The sequence below is a fragment of the Petromyzon marinus genome, chromosome 74 (genome assembly GCF_048934315.1).
Source record: "Petromyzon marinus isolate PM22_M1 ecotype Great Lakes invasive population chromosome 74, UKy_Petmar_22M1.pri1.0, whole genome shotgun sequence".
Taxonomy (NCBI): Eukaryota; Metazoa; Chordata; class Hyperoartia; order Petromyzontiformes; family Petromyzontidae; genus Petromyzon; species Petromyzon marinus.
The window spans coordinates 3,642,101-3,667,067 of record NC_133740.1 but is presented as its reverse complement, the minus strand read 5'-3'; the positions used below and the strand labels follow the sequence as shown (position 1 = coordinate 3,667,067).

General features: G+C 45.0%; 1 long non-coding RNA gene across 1 annotated transcript; it reads left to right on the top strand.

Moving 5' to 3' along the window:
- The first annotated feature begins 6,162 nt into the window (after positions 1-6,162).
- LOC142907062 (uncharacterized) lies at positions 6,163-13,651 on the top strand. The gene is made up of 2 exons (XR_012930753.1): positions 6,163-7,880; positions 8,068-13,651. It is a non-coding gene; the product is annotated as an uncharacterized LOC142907062 (long non-coding RNA).
- The last annotated feature ends 11,316 nt before the right edge of the window (positions 13,652-24,967 follow it).

The window sequence follows — 24,967 nt, the reverse complement described above, 5'->3', positions numbered from 1 at the left end:
ACGTAGTTCGTGAAGCCTTCAATAGCTGTATCGGAGGAATTTCCATTTGGTACAGATATAATGGGAGGCTGATCGATGCCCGGGTGCGGTCAAGGGATGGCTCCCTATTGCTCAACCACGTTATGTATGTCGATGATCTGGTAATTGCTGCTCACTCAGAGGAGGAGTTGGAGGCGCTGCTGCTGAACCTGGAGCTTGCCACCAAGAGGTGGGGCCTTATTATCAGCCCCACCAAAACTAAGCACCTGCCTGGTTGTTTTATACCATCGGACACTCCACCCCCACAAACTCCCAATTGGTGATAGGGCAGTTGTGGAGAGAGTGGAGTGTTTCCCATACCTTGGCAGTGTGCTCATGACGGCTCCGGTTTAGCAGCAGAGGTCTCACTCCGAATCATTCGAGCGGCATTATCTTTTCATCGGTTGTGTAACGCTGTGTGGAAGCTACCTGGTCTGTCACTCCGCACGAAGCTTCAGGTCTTCTCGGCCATTGTCATCCCCTACCTTCTCTACGCTTGCGAAACGTGGACCCCTGTAATGGAACATCTTCGCCGGTTAGAAACATTTAGGCTGGCCTGCCTACGATCCATCCTGGGTTTAACCAGGCTGGATTGTGTGAGGAGCTCACAAATCCTTGAAATATGTGGACAACGTCCCATCGGTGAGCTCCTCCGGCAGGCAAGGCTGCGTTCGCTGGGTCATGTGGCCCGCATGCCCAGCCACCGCATGCCTAAACAGCTTTTGTTCTGCCGGATCGAGGGGGCTAAACGGGCGCGGCACGGGCTAGAGAAGAGATGGAGTGATGTGGTACAGGCAGACGTGGAGCTGAGTGGACTTGCCGATGACTGGTACCAGCGGTGTCAAGATCGGCCTCTGTGGAGGAGGCTCGTGAAGGACGCTACTGGGCAGTTGGAGGCAGTCGCCCTCCAACAACAACGGAGAGCGGAGGAGTGACGCTCACAACAATGAGCGGAGCGCCGGGTGGCTAAAGCACAGCAAGTTGACACAGTAGGGGGCACAGGTGGTTCATCAGCCAGTCATCTCAGTCAGTCGACCCGTGGCACCTGGGTCTGCCCCGTGACCTCCTGCCAGCGGGCGTTCGACACTTCACGTGGCCACAACGTGCACATAGCCTGGCACAAGCGTCGTGGTGACGTCAGCGCCACTTCGTGTCGATTGGCGGTTGCTGTTGTTGTTGTTGTGTGTGTGTGTGCAATTGTCGTGACTTATTGTGCCCCATCGGACAAGCAATCCAGCATCGGAACTCAAAAGGTAAATAAAAATAATCGATTTTTATTTATATTTCTGTTACTTTATTTTATGTGTGGTGCCACGACAACGAAGCCGCCTGCAACAGGGGTGCTGCGGCAGTGAAGCCACCCGGCTTCCGTCACAGCGTTTCCCCCGTCACCCTCCACATGAACACAAAACAAAGATCCCCCATATAGCCTTAACAGACTGTAGGGGCAAGTGCTGTTAGCGAGCACCTATGAAGGCCGGAACGGTACACGAGGGGGTGGGTGGCCAGCACCACGCCCGACCGCCTTTGTCTCCCTAGTGGCGATGTTTGCACACCGCACCAGGTACTCATTTGAGGCTGAGTCGACCTAGGGGAGGCCCGGGACCGGTTCAGATAATCGTCACTGGTGTTGGCCGTGAGCGGGAATCGAACCCGGGTCGCCAGGTTCATAGCGCAGCGCGCTAACCGCTACACTACCGCTCCCCACATCACCCTCCACATGAACACACACACATTCACACACACATACACACACACACTCACGTAGGGCCTCGTGGGGGGGTCACCTGCCCCTGAGTTTTCACCCGAGGGCCCCCCTCGTGGGGTGCTCCACGGTTTCTCAGGGCCGGGGAATTGGCAGCCCCCCCCACCCCAAGGCCGAATGGCACTGCGGCACCTTGGACCCTTTGAAAGGAATAGAAGACAGGGGGGCACGTAGGCTCTGAAGCTGGGGATAAAAAAGGGAGTGAAATTGTGAAACAAGGTCTCTTTGTGCTGGGGGTCAACTGGAGAGGGTGATCGAGGAGTTGTCAGCTCCCTGCCTCTTGAACGTCCGCGTGACGAGTCAAGAGGGCAGCCGAGTCCAGTTTTCCCAGCCAAAGCCACGTGCAGCCTCGCCTATCCGCGGCTCCCTACCCCTCGAAGTCGGAGCGTAAGTATAGAGAGAAGAGGTAAGTCTGAGGAGAAAATCCCGTAGAAGGGGAGTAGGGATAGACTAGGCAAATCGAGCCCTACACAGTAGAGAGATAGGTTAGATCTGTCCTGCTGGTCTACACTGACTCGGGTAGATTAACTCTAATTAAATAGAGAATCAAGTACCGGTAGACACTAATCCGTGTCGTGTGGTGTCTTGTGTTTACGCACGAGTGTGTATTTTTTCCCGCGCGTGTGCGCTCGTCGCGCCCGTGGTTTCTTTGTTTGTGCAAGGGTACGCAATGTCACCCACGTGTGCGCAATATCACCCACGTGTGCGCACTATCACCCACGTGTGCGCAATATCACCCACGTGTGCGCGATATCACCCACGTGTGCGCAATATCACCCACGTGTGCGCAATATCACCCACGTGTGCGCAATATCACCCACGTGTGCGCAATATCACCCACGTGTGCGCAATATCACCCACGTGTGCGCAATGTCACCCACGTGTGCGCGATATCACCCACGTGTGCGCGATATCACCCACGTGTGCGCGATATCACCCACGTGTGCGCGATATCACCCACGTGTGCGCGATATCACCCACGTGTGCGCAATATCACCCACGTGTGCGCAATATCACCCACGTGTGCGCAATATCACCCACGTGTGCGCGCTTCCCACGTGTGCGCGCTTCCCGCGGCACGTTAATCCGTGAGCCTGCGTATCGACATTTGAATCATGCTTATGCGAGGAGCAGCGGCGAGGGGGGGGGAGCAGGGGAGAGCGAGGGGTAGCAGCCCTAATAATTTGCCAGCAGGGGAGGGCGGTGGGTCACAGGAGAACGGGGAGGTGGGGGGGGGTAGCCTTCCTAACATATGTTCTATTAACTTATACAATAATTATTGCGGTATTACATGCACATGTTCAATATTTATTATTTATGAGTTTAACATTGCTTCCTTTTTTTGTCGAACCAAAACAATTTATAACACTGACCTATATGCATTTAAATACAGTACATATTTGTGTTCGAACATACGAACGGACCCGGGAATGTAATTCGTTCGTAAGTCGAGGATTGCCCTAACATAGAAACACAGAAGCTGGCACGCAGGCGAGGTGCTTAGCATAACCCGTGAATGCAATCATGAGCTGGCACTCCACAGCAGCCAGAGGGGTACCGCCATGGGGGTCCTCCAATCGGGACTGGTATGGCTCAGGGTCACCTCTTCACCTCCAGCTGTCCACTGTGCCATATGCCAGGGCTAATGGGGGGGGGGGGGTGGTGATCAGCCGAGTCCTTAGGTAGTGAGGGTGAGTCAGTGGCGTAAGGAGGGTGAGTCAGAGGCGTAGGGAGGGTGAGTCAGAGAGGGGCCTGACAACGGGGTGCCTCCCTCTCGTGTGAGCGGGAGCAGGTCACCATCCGTCCGGCCTCCAAGGCTGGAGACGATTCCGCACGCTTGGGCGGGAAGGGGATGCTCTTATTTCAGGAGATGGAGACGTGGACGAGGATTCACAGGCATGGACTGGCGACGACTGGGGTGGAGATGGAAGCTACCTCAGGCCAGTCCCCACCGCTCCGGCGAGTCCCCGACTAAACGATTATCCCACGCTGCTCGCGTAGGCTTTGCGTCGAGTGGCACTACGGGCAGAACTTGCTTGTGATGACATCATAAAGGGAAGTCTGCACACAATCGCCACTCTCTCAGCAGTTCGCTTGAGAGGTCATCTCTCCCCGACACTTTGCCTGGTTTCAAACTCCGGATCAATATTTGAGGCACAGTAGCACCAGCAGGGTCAAACCCACCTTGCCCTATCATGTTGTTTGAGCTGAGAGGTTTCCCCTCCACCAATACCACACAGAAATGCTCATCAGACCTGTGAACTTGTTCTTGGGGGTTGGAGATCGGATTACTGTTCTTTTCCATGCTCAGCAGACCTGTGAACTTGTTCTTGGGGGTTGGAGATCGGATTACTGTTCTTTTCCGTAAGGATGGTGATAGATGTGGTGCTGCATATTAGTTATTTGGTGTTAAAAAGTGATTTGTTATCGCGTGCTACTGAGACAGTTTCTATTTCCTCAACAATTTGTGACCACCACTCATTATTGCAGCGCCCCACGGCTTTCCAAACTTCCGAGTGAACCCTGCAGTAAGCCTCCTCGTTCTTGGACGTGGGATGTTGTAGACAGTGGGAATAGGCCTGCCGCTTAATTTAAACTAGCCGCAACACTTCCTCCGTTAACCAGGGTTTCTGCGAAGATCTGAACTGAGTACCCAATGCAGCCTTAGCAGCTTAATGAGTTACTGTCTTGAAACTCACCCATTCCCCCTTGGCGTCAGGAGTAGGGGAGGACGATGTCAACCCCAGTTGCAAGTGATGATGAATGTCCTGCTTGCAACCTTCATCAGCTAGACGAGACCAGGCTATTGTGCAAACCCACACACAAGTGGGTCCTTGATGGATGATTGCCACCACAGTGAGAGGATGGTAGGTGCATCTTACAGATAACAAACCAATGGTCAGTAGGTAGGTCCTCGTGTCAAGGACATGAGCCCACATTCGCTGTTCCATAACTAACCCTATCACTACACCAATCCCTACCATACCAATATCCATACCCCTACCACTACACCAACTCCTAATCCTATCACTAGACCAACCCCTACCACTATCCATACCCTTACCACTATACCAACCCTTAACCCTATCACTACCCCTACCACAACACCAACCCCTAACACTATCACTACACCAACCCCTACCACTACCCCAACCCCTCCTTAACCATTGTCACCTGTCCATTTAACTTAACTCTCACCATAACTACAGTGAGGGAAAAAAGTATTTGATCCCCTGCTGATTGTGTACGTTTGCCCACTGAAGAAGAAATGATCAGTCTATAATTTTAATGGTAGGTTTATTTGAACAGAGAGAGACAGAATAACAACACAAAAATCCAGAAAAACGCATGTCAAAATTTTTATAAATTGATTTGCATTTTAATGAGGGAAATAAGTATTTGACCCCCTCTCAATTAGAAAGATTTCTGGCTCCCAGGTGTCTTTTATACAGGTAACGAGCTGAGATTAGGAGCACACTCTTAAAGGGAGTGCTCTTAATCTCAGCTTGTTACCTGTATAACAGACACCTGTCCACAGAAGCAATCAATCAGATTCCAAACTCTCCACCATGGCCAAGACCAAAGAGCTCTCCAAGGATGTCAGGGACAAGATTGTAGACCTACACAAGGCTGGAATGGGCTACAAGACCATTGCTAAGCAGCTTGGTGAGAAGGTGACAACTGTTGGTGCGATTATTCACAAATGGAAGAAACACAAAAGAACTGTCAATCTCCCTCGGCCTGAAGCTCCATGCAAGATCTCACCTCGTGAAATTGCAATGATCATGAGAACGGTGAGGAATCAGCCCAGAATTACACGGGAGGATCTTGTCAATGATCTCAAGGCAGCTGGGACCATAGTCAACAAGAAAACAATTGGTAACACACTACGCCGTGAAGGACTGAAATCCTACAGCGCCCACAATGTCCCTCTGCTCAAGAAATCACATATACATGCCCGTCTGAAGTTTGCCAATGAACATCTGAATGATTCAGAGGACAACTGGGTGAAAGTGTTGTGGTCAGATGAGACCAAAATGGAGCTCGTTGGCATCAACTCAACTCGCCGTGTTTGGAGGAGGAGGAATGCTGCGTATGACCCCAAGAACACCATCCCCACCGTCAAACATGGAGGTGGAAACATTATGCTTAGGGGGTTTTTCTGCTCAGGGGACAGGACAACTTCACCGCATCAAAGGGACGTTGGACGGGGCCATGTACCGTCAAATCTTTGGTGAGAACCTCCTTCCCTCAGCCAGGGCATTGAAAATGGGTCGTGGATGGGTATTCCAGCATGACAATGACCCAAAACACATGGCCAAGGCAACAAAGGAGTGGCTCAAGAAGAAGCACATTAAGGTCCTGAAGTGGCCTAGCCAGTCTCCAGACCTTAATCCCATAGAAAATCTGTGGAGGGAACTGAAGGTTCGAGTTGCCAAACGTCAGCCTCGAAACCTTAATGACTTGGAGAAGATCTGCAAAGAGTGGGACAAAATCCCTCCTGAGATGTGTGCAAACCTGGTGGCCAACTACAAGAAACGTCTGACCTCTGTGATTGCCAACAAGGGTTTTGCCACCAAGTACTAAGTCATCTTTTGCAGAGGGGTCAAATACTTATTTCCCTCATTAAAATGCAAATCAATTTAGAAAATTTTTGACATGCGTTTTTCTGGATTTTTGTTGTTGTTATTCTGTCTCTCACTGTTCAAATAAACCTACCATTAAAATTATAGACTGATCATCTCTTTGTCAGTGGGCAAACGTACAAAATCAGCAGGGGATCAAATACTTTTTCCCCCCTCACTGTACACCGCCACTTTTAATAATCATAATCACACCCGTTATTTTAACCACCATCTTACGTACAATTTTAGAATTACTGTAAAGCACCTTGGATAAAGGTGGTGTCTACATCTACTAGGGCCGTTGTTGTTTTTCTGAGTTACCCGAGTTTGCCTTTATTGTTTAAAAAACGGCAGGAATGTATTGTATATTTTAGCAATTGCTATTTCTACATGTTAGGTATTTTATGTATTTATTTGTCTTTAATGATTTGCTTACCTTGCCTATACTTTGCACTCCGATGGTTTATATATTGGTTGTAACTTTGTGACCCACCCCTACTGGATATCTGTGATACGGACATCGATTCCATATCGATTCGTTGTATTTCGCAATTCCCTGCGGGGAAACCCGAGGTCGCGCGAGTCGATTCAACCACAACCTGCCCGAGAGGTATCGATCCGCAGATGTGCGATGTCAGGCTCAACGCTTAGAGAATCGATTCGTTCCTTGTTCGGCGATTCCGCTTCCACCTGAAACTTATTCTTGCGCGTGTTATACAGCTCGTTATTTTTCAATTTTTCGCGAATCTTAGCTTTTTTTTAACGTCGATTTTTTTTCGTAACCTAATCCGCAGGGTTTTTTTTGTCACGCCTTCGCACGCACCACAGTCGCCCGCGGGTCGTGGCGCTGTCCGGGTTTCCCTCGTTATCGAGGGGACCGAGGAGTGTAGGCCCAAGCCTCGGTGTTGTCTGGATTCTCCCCCGGGCAGGGGGCGCCCGAACCCGGCTGGGAGCGTGATTAGAATTCAAAGTGCAGATAACACTGTAACAATTTTTTTTGTTCCTGGGTAGTAAGTGTTAATTTCCTAATTGCTTATGCCTCAAAAGTACAGAAAATGTATATTATTCCCCACAAACTTTGCTTTTGTGACCAGGACATGTACCAGAACATTCCAGATAGATTCAGTGCTGAGTAAACGTGGAGTAACTTCTAGAACATTCTAGAACGTTCGAGTAATAATTTTATCAATTCAGGAGGCCTTAAGCCCACCAGTTCAGTTTAGTTCCAGCTGCCTAAGTGGATACATATTTGCATTTTTCTGAGATGGCATCAAGAGGCTGTAAGCATCCGGCAGACGCGTTTTGCTATGTCTGCGGCCAATTTATCAAGACAAGAGCGAAAAAGTATTCTGTGGAAGCATCTGCTAGGATGTGTGAGGCCTACAAAACATATTTCGGCATTCCTGTCGGGGATCAAGACAAACCCTGGGCACCTCATTTCACCTGCGAGCAATGCAAAAAAACTCTGGAAGGTAAGATGGACAATTGTTGCTCGGAATTTTATGTTATCAAATTTGTTTAATTTTTTAAAATTGTAAAAGTTTTTCATTTGAATTTTTTTTACAATTTTCAATGTTGTTGAAAACATCCATTATATATATGGAAAATGTTGCGAGAATCTCTTAAACAGTCATGGGTGAAATAAATGTATTTTTGTAGGATGGTACAGAGGGGAAAAGAGAGCCATGAAGTTCGCTATCCCAAGAATTTGGCGGGAACCCACTGACCACTCAAGCAACTGCTACTTCTGCATGGTGGACCCTTCCAAACGTCGGACTGGCAAGAATGCACCTGCCATCACGTATCCGGACCTTCCTTCATCCATCGCCCCGGTACCACACTGCCATGAGCTTCCTGTACCCACTCCTCCGGAAAGAGAGCGGCCGTCTTTAGAAGAGAGCAGCAAGTCAGAGAGCGAGGAAGACGTTGTAGATCCAGGTGACAATTTAAGAGGTGGAGCTGAGGAGAGAAACCCATACTACCCCAACCAAAAAGACCTTAACGACTTGATTAGAGATCTTGGTCTCAGTAAGTCCAATGCCGAGCTTTTGACATCTAGGCTCAAGCAGTGGAACTTGTTGGATTAAACGAAGCGTCACCAACCTTTTTGCAGCTTCTTCACCTGTCAAGATGGGCTCTGCTTCTGCCACAATGTGACCAATCTGTTCGAGGCAGTCGGAATCGCCTGTAACCAGAATGAGTGGCGCCTCTTCATTGACAGCTCATCCAGGAGCCTCAAAGCTGTGCTGCTCCATAATGGTTACAAGTACCCGTCTCTTCCCCTGGCTGACTCGGGGCACCTCAAAGAGGATTACAAAGGCATCAAGACCTTGCTGGACGCCTTAAAGTATGATGAGTATGACGGGGAGGTCATCGGAGACTTCAAAATGGTGGCATTCCTGATGGGTCTCCAAGGCGGATTTACCAAGTTTCCCTGCTATCTTTGGCTTTGGGACAGGAGGGACACCAAGGCGCACTACCACAGGCAGGGCTGGCCACAGCGGACCGAGTTCTCTGTGGGGAGGAACAACGTCAAGTGGGAGCCACTGGTGGACCTCCAGAAGGTGCTGATGCCACCACTCACACATCAAATTGGGCCTTATGAAACAATTTGTCAGAGCTGTAGATAAGGAGTCGTCAGCCTTCAAGTTCCTTCAAGACTTCTTCCCTAAGCTGTCTGAGGCAAAAGTCAAAGCCGGTGTCTTCGTCGGACCACAGATAAAGAAGATCATGGAGTGCATTGAATTCCCCAAGAAGCTCACTAGTAAGGAGAAAGTGGCTTGGAACAGTTTTGTCACAGTGGTTCGTGGCTTCCTGGGCAATCACAAGGTCAAACTATGGAGCTGATTGAGACTCTGGTGAAGAACTATGGCACAATGGGCTGTATGATGTCCCTCAAAGTCCATATCCTTGATGCTCATCTTGATAAATTCAAGGAGAACATGGGAGCGTACTCGGAGCAGCAAGGCGAGCACTTCCACCTGGATATACTGGACTTTGAACACCGCTACCAAGGACATGATGGGAGACTACATTTGGGGGCTGATTCGTGAAAGTGATTTACTGTACGGGGTTTTCAAAAATATGGTCTCGATTTGAAATCGCTATATCTCTGCAACCACGAACCGCCCATGAATGAAATTCTTACGTCTTGAAAGGGTGGGGCATAGCATTTCAAATGATTACCGCTTGATGCCTCTCCCAGCGCACAAACAGCCCCTAGCCTCAGTTATTCGCAAGATAGTGACCCCGCAACACAATGCGTTCTGCAGTTCAGCAAGACTGAATCCGTAATTGCGGTGCAGCGTGCGTTTCAATGGCGTTTTTGCATTGATCCGCCAATGTCAAAGAGCATTCGTCAATGGTACCGACATTTTGAGGAAACAGGCTGTTTATGTAAGGGTAAGAGCACAGGGCGACTTCGCACCTCAGAGGAAAACGTGAGAAGAGAGGCGTTTGGGCCGAATTAAACTATCGTCTCGATGTTGTCCGTACAGCAGGTGGAGGGCACATAGAGCATTTATAAAATGGTTAGTAAAACTTGATAACTCATTCAACCGTTTGCAACTTTTTGTGTAACTAACATGTTGCCATCGTGAAATATACTGCTTTGAAATTGGGTCAATCTTTTTCAAACACCCTGTATAATCGTAAATCTCGAAAAGCTACTCACTTCTAAATCTTTTGTTGTCATTTTGTATTACTTTAGTATAAATACATGTTAATTTTGATTGATATGTTGTTTTTTCTGACTTTATGTGAACAAAAGACAAATTCGCCCGTTTTCTCATTGAAGATAGGTACATTTCTAAATATCACTGTCCTGGTCACAAAAGCAAAGTTTGTGGGGAAAATAAGCAATTACGAAATAACAATTACTACCCAGGAACAAAAATTGTGTTACATAATGTAATTATATTTTATAGTGTACATTGACATCTGGCTTGATCGAGTATAGTATTCATAAGTTGTGTATTGTTACAATGTACAATCTACATTGGTATATACGACTATAATATGTAGTGCTTGTTAGTATATGCAGTTATAATATATGGTTTGGATACGTGTGGTTAGAATCCAAATTAGAGTGTGAATTGGAACATCAGGTGCGGAGTTAAACCAGACTGGGCTGTGTTAGGAGCTCGCAGAACCTTGAAAGAACTGGGCACAATCTAAGCATCAGGGAGCTATTCTGGCAGGCGAGGCTGAGTTGGCTGGGTCACATAGCCTGCATGCCCAGCCACCGCATGCCCAAGCAGCTTCTGTTTGGCCGGATAGAGGGGGGCTATACAGGCACGACATGGGCTGGAGAAGAAATGGAGCTGATGTGGAATGGGAGAAGGATGTTAAACTGAGTGGACTTGCTGCCAGCGGTGTCAAAATCGGCTTCTGGAGGAGGAGGCTCGTGAGGGACCTGGAGGCTACTTGTAAAGTTGGAGGCAGTCATTCTCCAGCAGAATATGCAGTTTAAAGTGAGTTTGACTTGTGATCACTTTTTCGCATTGAACAATGCAAAATACCGGTGTCATATTTGGCAAGTGGTCCTTTTTCAAAGCGCAGCACACAACGAGACTTGGAGCAAGTGCTGTTAGCGAGCAGCACCTATGTAGGCCGGCACGGTACACGAGGGGGTGGGGTGGTCAGCACCATGCCTGACTGCCTTTGTCTCCCCAGTGGCGATGTTTTTAAACACACCAGGTACTTATTTGAGGTTGAGTCGACCTAGAGGAGGCCCAGGACAAAGAGGCGGTTTATTGAATATGCAGTATGCATGTCACTCCTTATGATATTACATTTGTTCAGGATTACATTTTTGTTAAGTGCATTGTTTACCACTGGACAATGGCCCAATGTAGGCGGAATAATTAAACGAAACTAACAACGAGCAGAACACCGGTCAAAGTTGGAAGAGTGGGGAGCACAGGTGGTGCATCTGCCAGTCGTCTCGGTCAACCCCATGGCACCTGGGGTCTGTCCCGTGCCCTGCCCTCGAGCCTTCGACACTTCACGTGGCCCTCGCTGTGCACCTTGCCTAGCACAAGCACTGCTGTGACTCACACCTGTTGTTCAGCTCTTCTGGAGGTGAGGGTTGGTGGATCATCTATATATAAGGGAAATTTGTGAATATGTGTGTGTTCAAAATGTTTAGCGTACTTCCCGACATGCAACAAACTTGAAATTTGCCATGTGGGTAGCTTCCAGACTATACACAATGAAAAAGTATAAACAGACGTTTGTATTTGGGGGGGGGGGGGTGGGATGGGCAATAATGGATATATTTTGCACGGCAAGTGAGCGGTGACGTCACATCTGTGATGTCACATCTGTGATGTCACATCTGTGATGTCACATCTGTGATGTCACATCTGTGATGTCACATCTGTGATGTCACATCTGTGATGTCACATCTGTGATGTCACATCTGTGATGTCACATCTGTGATGTCACATCTGTGATGTCACATCTGTGATGTCACATCTGTGATGTCACATCTGTGATGTCACATCTGTGATGTCACATCTGTGATGTCACATCTGTGATGTCACATCTGTGATGTCACATCTGTGATGTCACATCTGTGATGTCACATCTGTGATGTCACATCTGTGATGTCACATCTGTGATGTCACCCGCATGCGGCAGCGTTACGCAGTGTGCCTGCTGACGTTACCCGCCCCACCCTCCGCGTAGGCCGTGTATCAATCCAAGACAATCCAAGTCCCAGGCGAAGCCGGGTAGTAAAGCTAGTACAATATAAAGCATAGATGTGAAACTCAACAAGATTTCCTGGAGAAGGCTGTACAGCAAAGTGTGGACTTTGTTGCATCTGTATGGAATTTTAATGTTGCCCCCTCGCGTATGTGTGGGATTTCTCTGTGCTCCGGTTTCCTGTCCCATGCATCAGCATGAATTGTCTGCAAGCAGCTCAATATGTGAGAGGATCGCAGAGCTTTGGCAATTGTTTGTGATGGCTTATTGGCTGGCTGGCCTGCCTTTCTGTTTGTGGTTTCCTGCACCTTTGAATCATTACAAAGAATCCGTGCACGTTACAAATGTGTTATTGTATGTGAGCGTTTGAGTAGAGAGTTTGTGATGCGTATGCATATCATCGTGCTATATTTCTTAAGGATCCCGCGCTCGGTCTCTGCAATATTGACGCTTTTTCTGCTGTGCTCATGCAACACGGATCTCCCTTGTAAAATAGAGTGTGCGGTGTGTCTTTCCCCGTGGTCGCGTGGATTTCCCTCCGGATCCTCCTGTATTTCCCTCCGGATCCTCCTGTATTTCCCTACACATTCAGAAACACGCGTTTAGAGTATTTGGCTGCTATAAATTTCCACGTGATGATAAGCCACTTTGTTGAGCTATCATTTGTGGCCAGGACACTTCTGAAAAAGAGCTATACAGCTCAGTGGGCCTTACCTGGTGAAATAAAAATAGTTCAGTTTCATTTTAAAATAGCTGGGAAACTGGCTAAACGGGATCATCCATGCAACAAATGAAAATAACCTAAACTATTGTATATGAGTATACTGTGTGTGTCATTGAGATTGTGTAAGGTTTATGCTTTCTCAATATTGCGTGACTATGCTCTGAGTGAGATTGTAATGTGTAGGCTTCGGTATTAGTGTGCTTTGAGTATTAGTATAGTGCAGATCACACACTATCATTGTGGGGCCAGTTCTCATGTGTGCTCGACAGTATCAACACTTGCCCTAAAAGTGCAGGTGACTTATTGGGTGATCTTTTTATTTTGTGTTTGTGTGTGCATGCATGTATGCCATATGTAGAGTTGTTCAATAAGCGATCAGTACTCGGGCAACATGCTCATCCTAGTCCTGATGTTAATAATTCACCAAATGAGACAGCATAGTCGATGGAGTCTGATGAAATCTCTTAACCATACCAACCGTTTGGGATGATATGGTAATGTATAAATCTTACGTCTGCCATTATTGTGTGCAAACGGCCTTCAGTCATGTATATAAAAAATGTGCACCCTGGTCATTTCACAGTTTTTCTGGGTGGCCCTGATCTAAAACATAACTATTAAGGAATGCGTCCACAATGGTCATGGCATTTTGGTATATTAGGGGCTATGCTACTGGCCACCTTGTAAGATATTCCATTGCTCCGAGTAAATACTGATTTCCATTCTTTGTTTTAGGTAAGGGTCCCAACTATGTCCGTTGTGATTGCTTCATTTACTCTTGATACTGAAATATATTTCAACGTAACCTGTCTGGGTTTTGGTGGTTGGTTTCTTTCTCTACATTTTTATTACACTGCAGCCCATTCTACATTTTTCTACATACCAGGCCATGAATAATATCTATTTAAGTGACCATATGTACGATGTACCCCCTGATACCCTGCATAAATATGGTTGTGTCCATGATACAACACACGTTTGTGCAGTACCTCCGGTAGAACAATGTCTACCTTTTGTCAATGGATCAATATACATGGTCACTCCCTGCCACTCCTCGTATCTCATGTGTCGAAAGTCGCTCTTAATGTTCCTATGTCTACATCTTGTTCTTGATAGTGAGCCCAATCTATCGATGGTAGTCCCAAATCACATGGTAAGGTCATCCCTTGCTGAATAGTTATTACCGTTGATGGCAGAGGTGAAGCAGATCGCACTCGTCCAGTAAAACATGCACATGGAGCCAGATGATCGTATGTGTCTACATTCGGTAATTTAGATAAGGCATCAACATTGGTACATTTTATTACTGCTCGATGAACTAGCATAAATTCCTGTAAATGCTCTACCCATCGAGTCATTTTACGAGAGTGCATACTCTAAACGGAGAGCATTCTGTAATGCTGCATGGTCTGTGCATACTAAGAATGGTCTACCATACAAATATCGTCTGAAAAGTAATAAAATGCACTAATGCTAATAATATATTTGGTTATGATGCGTAAATGTTCTGCTTCCACAGGCTACTAATTAATTACCTCCTTTTGAATTAGAAAACATTTATTTGGTTTAATTGAAGGTTCAACTCCCTCAAACTTTTAAAAAATGCCTGTTGTAATCGGATCAAATGTTCATACAATGTGACTAAAAATGATATCAAGACTCCGATAGAAGTCCAGTTAACACTCCTTTCAGCAGCAGGAGCATTATGCAACCCCATAGGCATAGCTTTAAATTCATATAAGCTGACTGGAGTCACAATTTAAATCAGCAACAACCACATCGATGACTTTTTGATAATAGGGAGCAAAATATGAGGGATTTTAATACAGAAATAAATGCTTTAAATGCGGTGGAAAAAGGGGCATTTGCCAGAGTTGTGCCCTTCACAAACGGCCCTAACAGCAACGATGACTCAAATGGGAACGGTTGAAGGGTGCACCATCACTGTATTACATCATTGCCTGTGAACATTGCAGTTTAACTAAGACTTGAGTCAGGTATATAGCACCTGCGTACTATATGCTCCCTCGCTATTTGTTTATTTACACCTGATGAAGATCGCTTGTGTTGCGGTCGAAACGTCGTGATTGATTGATTTTAACCTCACCTCGTTAAAGATTCCAAAAACGACACGCTTTAGCGGGCCTGGAACACACTCAAGTCTAGCTGCTCACATTTTTGAGTGGTACGCCTCGTAAACGCTGAGCAAACGAGCTATCGAGACCGCTCCTTCTCCCCGGGGTTGCACGAGCGTGAGACGTTCTCTTTGACCTCGCTTGAGGTCGGCAGCTTAGCCCAGCCCTCGTACCTGCCCAAGAAGTTCAACTGTACGTGCTCGCTCAAGTTCCACAAACTCAAGCACACGGGCGAGAAGCCATACATGTGCGACGAGTGCGGCAAGACGTTTCCCGCGCTCGGCCTACCTGTACGTTTTCGCTTGTGTGTTTAACTGTGTGTACCTTTGTTATTTTAAAGATGGCAGTTCTGCTGTGTATCCTACTTTTGTCCTTCCCAGCCATATCTAGTGCCACACTCAACTCTACCTCCGGAAACCCTCGTTATTTCTCGTCCGTACTTGATGCTCCATTTGCCACTACACCTGCTAGTGAAACAGCTTATAGCCACTTCTGCACTCCATCATTGTGTAGAGGAGTAGCCAATGACATTACGTCACGCTCACCCTCTGATGAGATGACGTCACGGGCGGTGACGTCATGCACAGGGAGCGGGGCGATGATGTCATGTCTCCCTGGGGTACTTAAGCTGGAGCCCGTGACGTGAGCGGGGTCGTCGCAATATATTGCGATAAAAAATAATTGCTATGCTATATAAATAAAAACAATTTGCTAAACCTTGGCCACAATATCTGGACTTGTCTTCGTATAAATCAATGCATAGATTTCTGTTTATATGATTGTGGTTATGGTTGTACTTTATCAATCCCTAATCTATGCCATTACATATAATGAAACAAGAAATGGTTAAAAAAAAATAAAACAGCAATGTAATACAATACACTATTAGACATTGTAAAAAAAAAAAAGTCCATCCTATGTGTTAGTGAATTTTTAAATATTTTAGGCAGGAAATTAGTTTTCAAATTTAGATTTTTTTTCTGGGTTGGGACCCCCCAGACACCCTGGAAGATTTGGTCCTCCCAATGTTGACTCCATGGCTACGGCCTTGGTGTGTCAAAAAATACGGCATGCAAAACATGCTTACTATTCCTCCACTCTCCTGGAATCACATGGCAACGCCAGGATGTTCTGTAAAACAGTAAAATGTATCGAAAAGGCATCTTCCCATCGCGCTTAAACGAAATGGGGAATATTTTTCAGAACCCCAAAAAAGCCGACAATTTTAACCTTAATTTTTGTGAAGCTGGTGACCTTTTTGATAATGTATTGGGAGTCACCCCTGCTTATGCAATTTCCTACACCCATGTCCAAATATTAAACGAATTTAGTTTGCAGCCTATACCACGAAAGTAATGTTCTGAAACAACTGTGCAACCTCAAAGGGTCCTCTACCGGAGCGGATAGTATACAAACCTGTAGGCCATATTTTCAACCTGTCCATCAAAGAAGCATCAGTACCTCTATAATTGAAATACAGTAAAACCTTGGATTTCAAGTAACTTGGTCTGCGAGGGTTTTGCAAGACGAGACATTTTTAAAAATGAATATTAATTTGAGAAACGAGCGAGGTCTTGCAATACGAGTAGTACGTATATGCTTTGTCTGCCGAGCATCATGTGATCACAACTGATATACGAGTGCTTTGATATACGAATGCTTTGGAATATAAACATGTTTCTGGAACGAATTATGCTCGCAATCCAAGGTTTTACTGTATTCCTATCTTCCTCCACTTCACAAAGGGGGCCCTAAAGATGATCCAAATAACTACAGACCTATCAATTTTGTCCCCGTTGATACAAATTTTAGAAACATTATTGAACTACCAAATTAGCAGTTTCCTGTCCCACAACAATCTCTTACATCGAAACCAATCTGGGTTCCGAAAAGAATGCAACACCACATCTGCTGCATTAAATTATCTGAATCACATTTACAGTAGCATTGATGATCACCAGTACTGTGCCAGTCTTTTTCTTGACTTGTCCAAAGCCTTTGATACAGTCGACCACAACACCCTGCTTTGTATAAGTTGCCTACGTTTCACCAAACACGCAGTAGAATGGTTAAAAAATTACCTATCTTCTCGCACCAAAACAGTATTTACAGATGGTTGGAGGTCAAACAGTGTTAAGATAACAAAAGGGGTTCCACAGGGTTCCATCCTCGGCCCCCTCTTGTTCTCTCTTTATGTCAATGACTTGGGCACTGACCTGAATCATTCCAGGGTAAATATGTTTGCAGATGACACGATACTGATTACTGCTGGATGCTCTCCGGATGACGTGATTGCTAAGCGCCAGGGTGATTTCAATAAACTACAACATCAGCTAGTTGCACTTAAACTAGTCCTGAATACCTCCAAAATCAAGGTGCTATGCTTCTTACCAGGACTAAAGCAGGAAGTTATTTTTACCCAATTACATTCCTTAAATCATCAAATAGAGCAAGTCAAGATCTATAGGTATCTTGGGGTCATTTCTAGATTTGAAACTTTCGTGACTGCAAGGATCCATACTATTTGGTTCTATTTGGTAAAGTCACGTAGGTAAAAAATAAAACAGCAAAATTAACGACGTTTCGGCCACAACACAAGCGGCCTTCATCAGGTGAAGGGACCAAACTGTCCAGCGGACAGCTTAGGAGTGAAGAAAGCCAAGCGCTGGTCGCCTTCTTTTAAGCTGTGAAGGGGTAAACAGTAAACGAAACCATCACACTACCATATATAGCAGGCGTTACTAAAAAGATCTCCAAAATTCTAAACAAACACAAGATCCTGGTCCGGTTGAATACAGTGCACAAAATCCGTGACCTGATCCCATCCGTGAAGGATGTCATTCTTGACTTATAGTACCCCGGGGTTTACAAATTGAGCTGCGCTTGTGGTGATTGCTATATCGGGGAGACGAAACGACATGTCTCTGACCGAATTCGCGAGCACAAATCAGATTTGAAACACGGCAGAACGAATTCTTCTGCCGTAGCTGATCATTGTTACAACGCTGTGGGTGATCACGATATAATTTTCTCCGATAACAAGGTCCTTTGCAAACCGACAGGTTATCATCAGAGATTTGTCCACGAGGCAATTCAGATTTACAAACACAGACACAATTTCAACCGAGAAGATGGTTTCAAATTAAGCAACCATTGGAAAGATGTTCTAAATAGAACCAAACATTAAACTAATTTTCAATGGTACGGTATATTTATTCTAGTAGTGGCACTCCAAACTTCCAAGGTGGTGTATTATCATCTCATGCTAATTCCAAGCTCTGTCAGTAGTACGTTTTATGCTAATTTCCTTTGTCAAGGTGTTTACTGTTTACCCCCTCACAGCTTAAAAGGAGGCGACCAGCGCTTGGCTTTCTTCATTCCAACACTCTCCGCTGGACAGTTTGGTCCCTTCACCTGATGAAGGCTGCTTGTGTTGTGGCCGAAACGTCGTGATTTTTGTTGTTTTATTTTTTACCTACGTGACTTTACCGAATAGAACCAAAGAGTATCTTGGGGTCATTTATGATTAATAACTGAATTTTCAAGATCACATTGATTATTTGGTAAAAAGACAATATAAAAAATAGTTTTTCTGTATCGACACAAGCATTGCTCCCCCCCTATGTTCCGTTTGGAAATGATAAAAGCTACCATACTTCCTCTACTTGATTACTGTAACATTGTATATATCAGCCCTCAGTACTGTACTGAAGAAGCTTGACTCATTTTATCACTCGGTCTTAAGATTTGCATTGAACTTCCCCATATAGGACCCACCACTGCGATCTCTACATTGGGTCAAACTTAACATATCTTAATTATTGATGGTTTGTGCATCAGATATTATTTATTCACGATGTACTTACAAAAAATCAACAGACTACACCCCTACAGTGAAGGAAAAAAGTATTTGATCCCCTGCTGATTTTGTACGTTTGCCCATTGAGAAAGATATGATCAGTCTATAATTTTAATGGTAGGTTTATTTGAACAGTGAGACAGAATAACAACAACAAAATCCAGAAAAACGCATGTCAAAAATGTTATAAATTAATTTGCATATTAATGAGGGAAATACGTATTTGACCCCCTCTCAATCAGAAAGATTTCTGGTTCCCAGGTGTCTTTTATACAGGTAATGAGCTGAGATTAGGAGCACACTCTTAAAGGGAGTGCTCCTAATCTCAGCTTGTTACCTGTATAAAAGGCACCTGTCCATAGAAGCAATCAATCAGATTCCAAACTCTCCACCATGGCCAAGACCAAAGAGCTCTCCAAGGATGTTGGGGACAAGATTGTAGACCTACACAAGGCTGGAATGGGCTACAAGACCATTGCCAAGCAGCTTGGTGAGAAGGTGACAAAAGTTGGTGCGATTTTTCGCAAATGGAAGAAACACAAAAGAACTGTCAATCTCCCTCGGCCTGGGGCTCCATGCAAGATCTCACCTCGTGGATTTGCAATGATCATGAGGACGGTGAGGAATCAGCCCAGAACTACACGAGAGGATCTTGTCAATGATCTCAAGGCAGCTGGGACCATAGTCACCAAGAAAACAATTGGTAACACACTACGCCGTGAAGGACTGAAATCCTGCTGCGCCCACAAGGGCCCCCTGCACATAAGGATGTGGGGCTGATTGGACTTACCAATAACTGATACCAGCAGTGCCAAGATTGGCTTCTGTAGAGGAGATTCGTGAAGGACGCTACTGGGGAGGCAGTCGCTCTCCAGCAACATCGGAGGGCAGAGGAGCAGAGTGCCGGGTGGCTTAAATACAGAAAGTTACTACAGTGGGGAGCACAGTAGGTGCATCTGTCAGTTATCTCAGTCAGTCAACCCATGCAACCTGGGTCTATTCTGTGATCTCTTGCCAGCGGGACTTCAACAATTCACGTGGTCTCAAAGTGCACCTGGCCTGGCACAGGCGTCGTGGTGACGTCACTGCCACTTAGTGGTGAACAGTGGTTGTTGTCGAGAGAGATGGACTGGTACTGCCTGGACCTCTGTGAAATACTGGAGGTTTGGTGGATCGGTCCTAGCTCCAGTCACCTTGAGCGGTGGACAGTTCTCCACTTGGGGGGGGGGGGAGGGAAAGTGTCAAACAACAGGGAGCTGCTCATCTTCTGAACAAACGAATGAAGGGGAGAATGGGGAGCGTGGCAGTGAGGTGTGGGAAGCTGTACGTTCTAGGCTACTGTGGGCTCGCTTCCCCATCAACGAGAGGTGGGGAATGGTGGTTGGTGCTTTCTTGGGCCGCCCGGCTGTTGCTGTTATGGCAGGCGCTCGTGGCTGTTGCCATGGGCCGGCTTCTGCTGCTGCTGCTGGGAGCAGCCCGAGTGCCACCGTTAGCGGCCACAGTTTCAGTTTCATTTATAGGGTAGAGCCCTGTGAGCCATGCGACACTTGACTCGGGTGCAACCGCAACAAAAAAAAAACATGAACAAAGAACATCTTAAAGTGACTACACGCAACAGAAAAATCCAGGAAAAAACAGCAAAGTCTTCCAGAAAAAAAACACCGTATATCAACGCTGTGTACAAAAATCCCAGTGGGATGCAAGTCAAACAATAACCATAAGACAATTTAAATTAAAGTTATCAGGCTAACTCTGTACTTCAACAAACAAACATGGCTAAACCATACGTTTTCGAAATCACCAAAATAAAGCTATAAAAACATTGTAACAGTGATCATAGGAACTGTGATTCAAATTTAACAATAAACGATATACATAACATGTACGACCAAGCTTTGCAGCCATAGGTGGCAGCATGAGTCACTCCATAACAGTAGGAGTATCAGCAGGAGTATCAAAACATTTAAATGCACCTTTAAAGATCAGCACACGATAATCAAATCTCAAGATCAAAATTTTCAGCGGTCATCCAGAGCGATGCATTTGATTTCAGGCCACTCTGCATAGCAGTGGCAGCTACAGTGAGGGAAAAAGTATTTGATCCCCTGCTGATTTTGTACGTTTGCTCACTGACAAAGAAATGATCAGTCTATAATTTTAATGGTAGGTTTATTTGAACAGTGAGAGACAGAATAACAACAAAAAAATCCAGAAAAACGCATGTCAAAAAAGTTTTAAATTGATTTGAATTTTAATGAGGGAAATAAGTATTTGACCCCCTCTCAATCAGAAAGATTTCTAGCTCCCAGGTGTCTTTTATACAGGTAACGAGCTGAGATTAGGAGCACACTCTTAAAGGGAGTGCTCCTAATCTCAGCTTGTTACCTGTATAAAAGACACCTGTCCACAGAAGCAATCAATCAGATTCCAAACTCTCCACCATGGCCAAGACCAAAGAGCTCTCCAAGGTGCGATTATTCGCAAATGGAAGAAACACAAAAGAACTGTCAATCTCCCTCGGCCTGGGGCTCCATGCAAGATCTCACCTCGTGGATTTGCAAAGAACGGTGAGGAATCAGCCCAGAACTACACGAGAGGATCTTGTCAATGATCTCAAGGCAGCTGGGACCATAGTCACCAAGAAAACAATTAGTAACACACTACGCCGTGAAGGAATAAAATCCTGCAGCGCCCGCAAGGTCCTCCTGCTCAAGAAAGCACATATACATGCCAGTCTGAAGTTTGCCAATGAACATCTGAATGATTCAGAGGACAACTGGGTGAAAGTGTTGTGGTCAGATGAGACCAAAATGGAGCTCTTTAGTATCAACTCAACTCGCCGTGTTTGGAGGAGGAGGAATGCTGCCTATGACCCCAAGAACACCATCCCACGGTCTAACATGGAGGTGGAAACATGCTTTGGGAGTGTTTTTCTGCGAAGGGGACAGGACAACTTCACCGCATCAAAGGGACGATGGACGGGGCCATGTACCGTCAAATCTTGGGTGAGAACCTCCTTCCCTCAGCCATGGCATTGAAAATGGATCTTGGGTGGGTTTTCTAGCATGACAATGACCCAAAACACACGGCCAAGGCAACAAAGGAGTGGCTCAAGAAGAAGCACATTAAGGTCATGGAGTGACCTAGCCAGTCTCGAGACCTTAATCCCATAGAAAATCTGTGGAGGGAGCTGGAGGTTCGAGTTGCCAAACGTCAGCCTCGAAATCTTAATGACTTGGAGAATATCTATTTAAAGCTTTCGTGACTGCAAGGATTCATCTTCTTTGGTTCTTTCGGTAAAGTCATGTAGAATGAGAATAAAATCATAAAATAAAACAATAAAATTCTCACAACAAGTGGCCTCTTGTGTTGTGGCCGAAACGTCGTGAGAATTTTATTGTTTTATTGTATTATTTTATTCTCATTCTTCGTGATTTTAACGAAAGAACCAAAGAAGTTGGAGAAGATCTGCAAAGAGGAGTGGGACAAAATCCCTCCTGAGATGTGTGCAAACCTGGTGGCCAACTAAAAGAAACGTCTGACCTCTGTGATTGCCAACAAGGGTTTTGCCACCAAGTACTAAGTCATGTTTTGCAGAGGGGTCAAATACTTATTTCCCTCATTAAAATGCCAATCAATTTATAACATTTTTGACATGCGTTTTTCTGGATTTTTGTTGTTGTTATTGTCTCTCACTGTTCAAATAAACCTACCATTAAAATTATAGACTGATAATTTCTTTGTCAGTGGGCAAACGTACAATATCATGCAGGGGATCAAATACTTTTTTCCCTCACTGTAGCTACCACTGCTATGCAGAGTGGCCTGAAATCAAATGCATCGCTCTGAGACAACACAAAGACACAGACTTAATATCTCCCCGTAGAGGTGATTCAAACTAGATTTGGTGCTTTCGTGACCACAGGAGATACTCTTTGTTTTTTTCGGTAAAGTCACGTAGAATAAGACGTAAAAAAATAACAATAGTATTCGACGTTTCCATTGCAACACAAGCAATCATCATCAGGTACAGAAGAGCTAAATTTAAGAGAGAGAGGAAACACATAACCGCAGATATATATACAGACACCTAAGTAGAGGGAATTAACACTGATACACCAGGGGATACAGAGAGAGACGGAGGAGCACACTAAATCAAACAGGGTTTAGCAAAATTTGTAAACTATATAAAGCAACACAGAAGGTCGGTCAGAACACAATTAACACATGGTCTGGTTGATTACGTTATTTCAAAGATTTCTAAATTGTAAGTTAAGTGTGAAATTTAAGAGAGTGATAGAATACAGATCGCAGACACATATATAGATGGAGGAGCACGCTAAATCGAGCAAGGTTTAGTAAAATTTGGGAACAATATAATGCAACACAGCAGGTCGGTCAACACACAATTAATGCATGGTCTGGTTGATTACGTTATTTCAAAGATTGCTAAATTATAAGTTAAGTGTGAAATTTATAGACAAGTGTGAATTTATAGACATCTAAGCAGAACGAGTTAGCACAGAGACATATGGGGAAAGACACGCACACAGTGAAGCAGCCTCTCTGTGCCGAGGCCTTAAATAGACAGAGACGGCGGGGCTGGGACTGAGAGACAATGGGATACAAATTAGCATGAAGAAAGTATACATCAAAGGACGGCGCGGGGGGGGGGGGGGATACAGGTTGTCAAGCACATAGGGGCTGTGGAGGAAGTCGCAGCACACACTCGGAGACAGAAAGGCACACATACAGGCAGAGACAGCACAATGTTGTATACGGCCCTTTTTTCCACAATTAATATCCAAAAGAATATTTTCCGATATATACATATAGATTTTTTAAAAGGACAAAACCAAATTTGGATTTAAAGCTTTCGTGACTGCAGTAATTCATATTCTTAGCTCTTTCGGTAAAGTCACGTTGAAGGGAAACAATAAAATAATAAAATATATATAAAACAATAAAAATTCTCACAAAATATGGAACGCTTCACGAATGACACGCAAATTCGTTAAGCGTTACATATTTTTGTGAGAATTTTTATTGTTTTATATATATTTTATTATTTTATTGTTTCCCTTCAACGTGACTTTACCGAAAGAGCTAAGAATATGACAAAACCAAAATTAATTAATAGAACAGCCAGGCACACCAGAAAGCCAGATGTCGATCATAAACAGGCCATATATATAAAGAAATGAAACTCTCAAGGCGAGGATGTTAACAGCTATCCGCAAAAATCTCCAGATGAACAAGAGTTTGATGGGCCCCTTAGGAAAGGTCCCTCCAAGGTCAGAACACCAAGAGAGTAGACACGGAGACGCCAACAGGGTAAATCGTATACATATTTTTTTTCTTATTTGCCAGTAAAACGACGGGTAAAAAAATTAAAAGGCAACAACAAGAATAAGATAAAATTAGCGATCCTCACGCTCACTCCAATTAAGACCAGGCCACCAGATACATCAGTGGATCATTATCCAATTATGAATTCGATATCAAATGATTTTCACCTCTTAATACTCTTACTGTTAAATCACAAACTTGGGGGCAAAAATACAGTCACATCAAAGGTTTTCGAGAAGGAATGAGGCAAACGGGCAAACTTACGAAATAATTTAAACAATATCCCAAGCAACCCCGACCACCTTTGTCTCTCTCGCAGCGCGGAGAAGCAGGAACCACACCTTATCACAAGGGGCCATCTGGAGCTAGCCAGACGGGTAAATGAGAAAACACACACAACAGCCAGCGAACACGTTTTTAAGTTAGAGAAGTGGCTAAACATCAGTCACACAAAATTAAGAATAACGTGTTCACCTTACACGACACTCCATCTATATATGTGTCTGCGATCTGTATTCTATCACTCTCTTAAATTTCACACTTATCTTACAATTTAGCAATCTTTGAAATAACGTAATCAACCAGACCATGCGTTAATTGTGTTTTGACTGACCGTCTGTGTTGCTTTATATAGTTTCCAAATTTTGCTAAACCCTGTTTGATAGTGTGCTCCTCCGTCTCTCTCTGTATCCCCTGGTGTATCGGTGTTAATTCCCTCTACTTAGGTGTCTGTATATATTTATCTGCGGTTATGTGTTTACTCTCTCTCTTAAATTTAGCTCT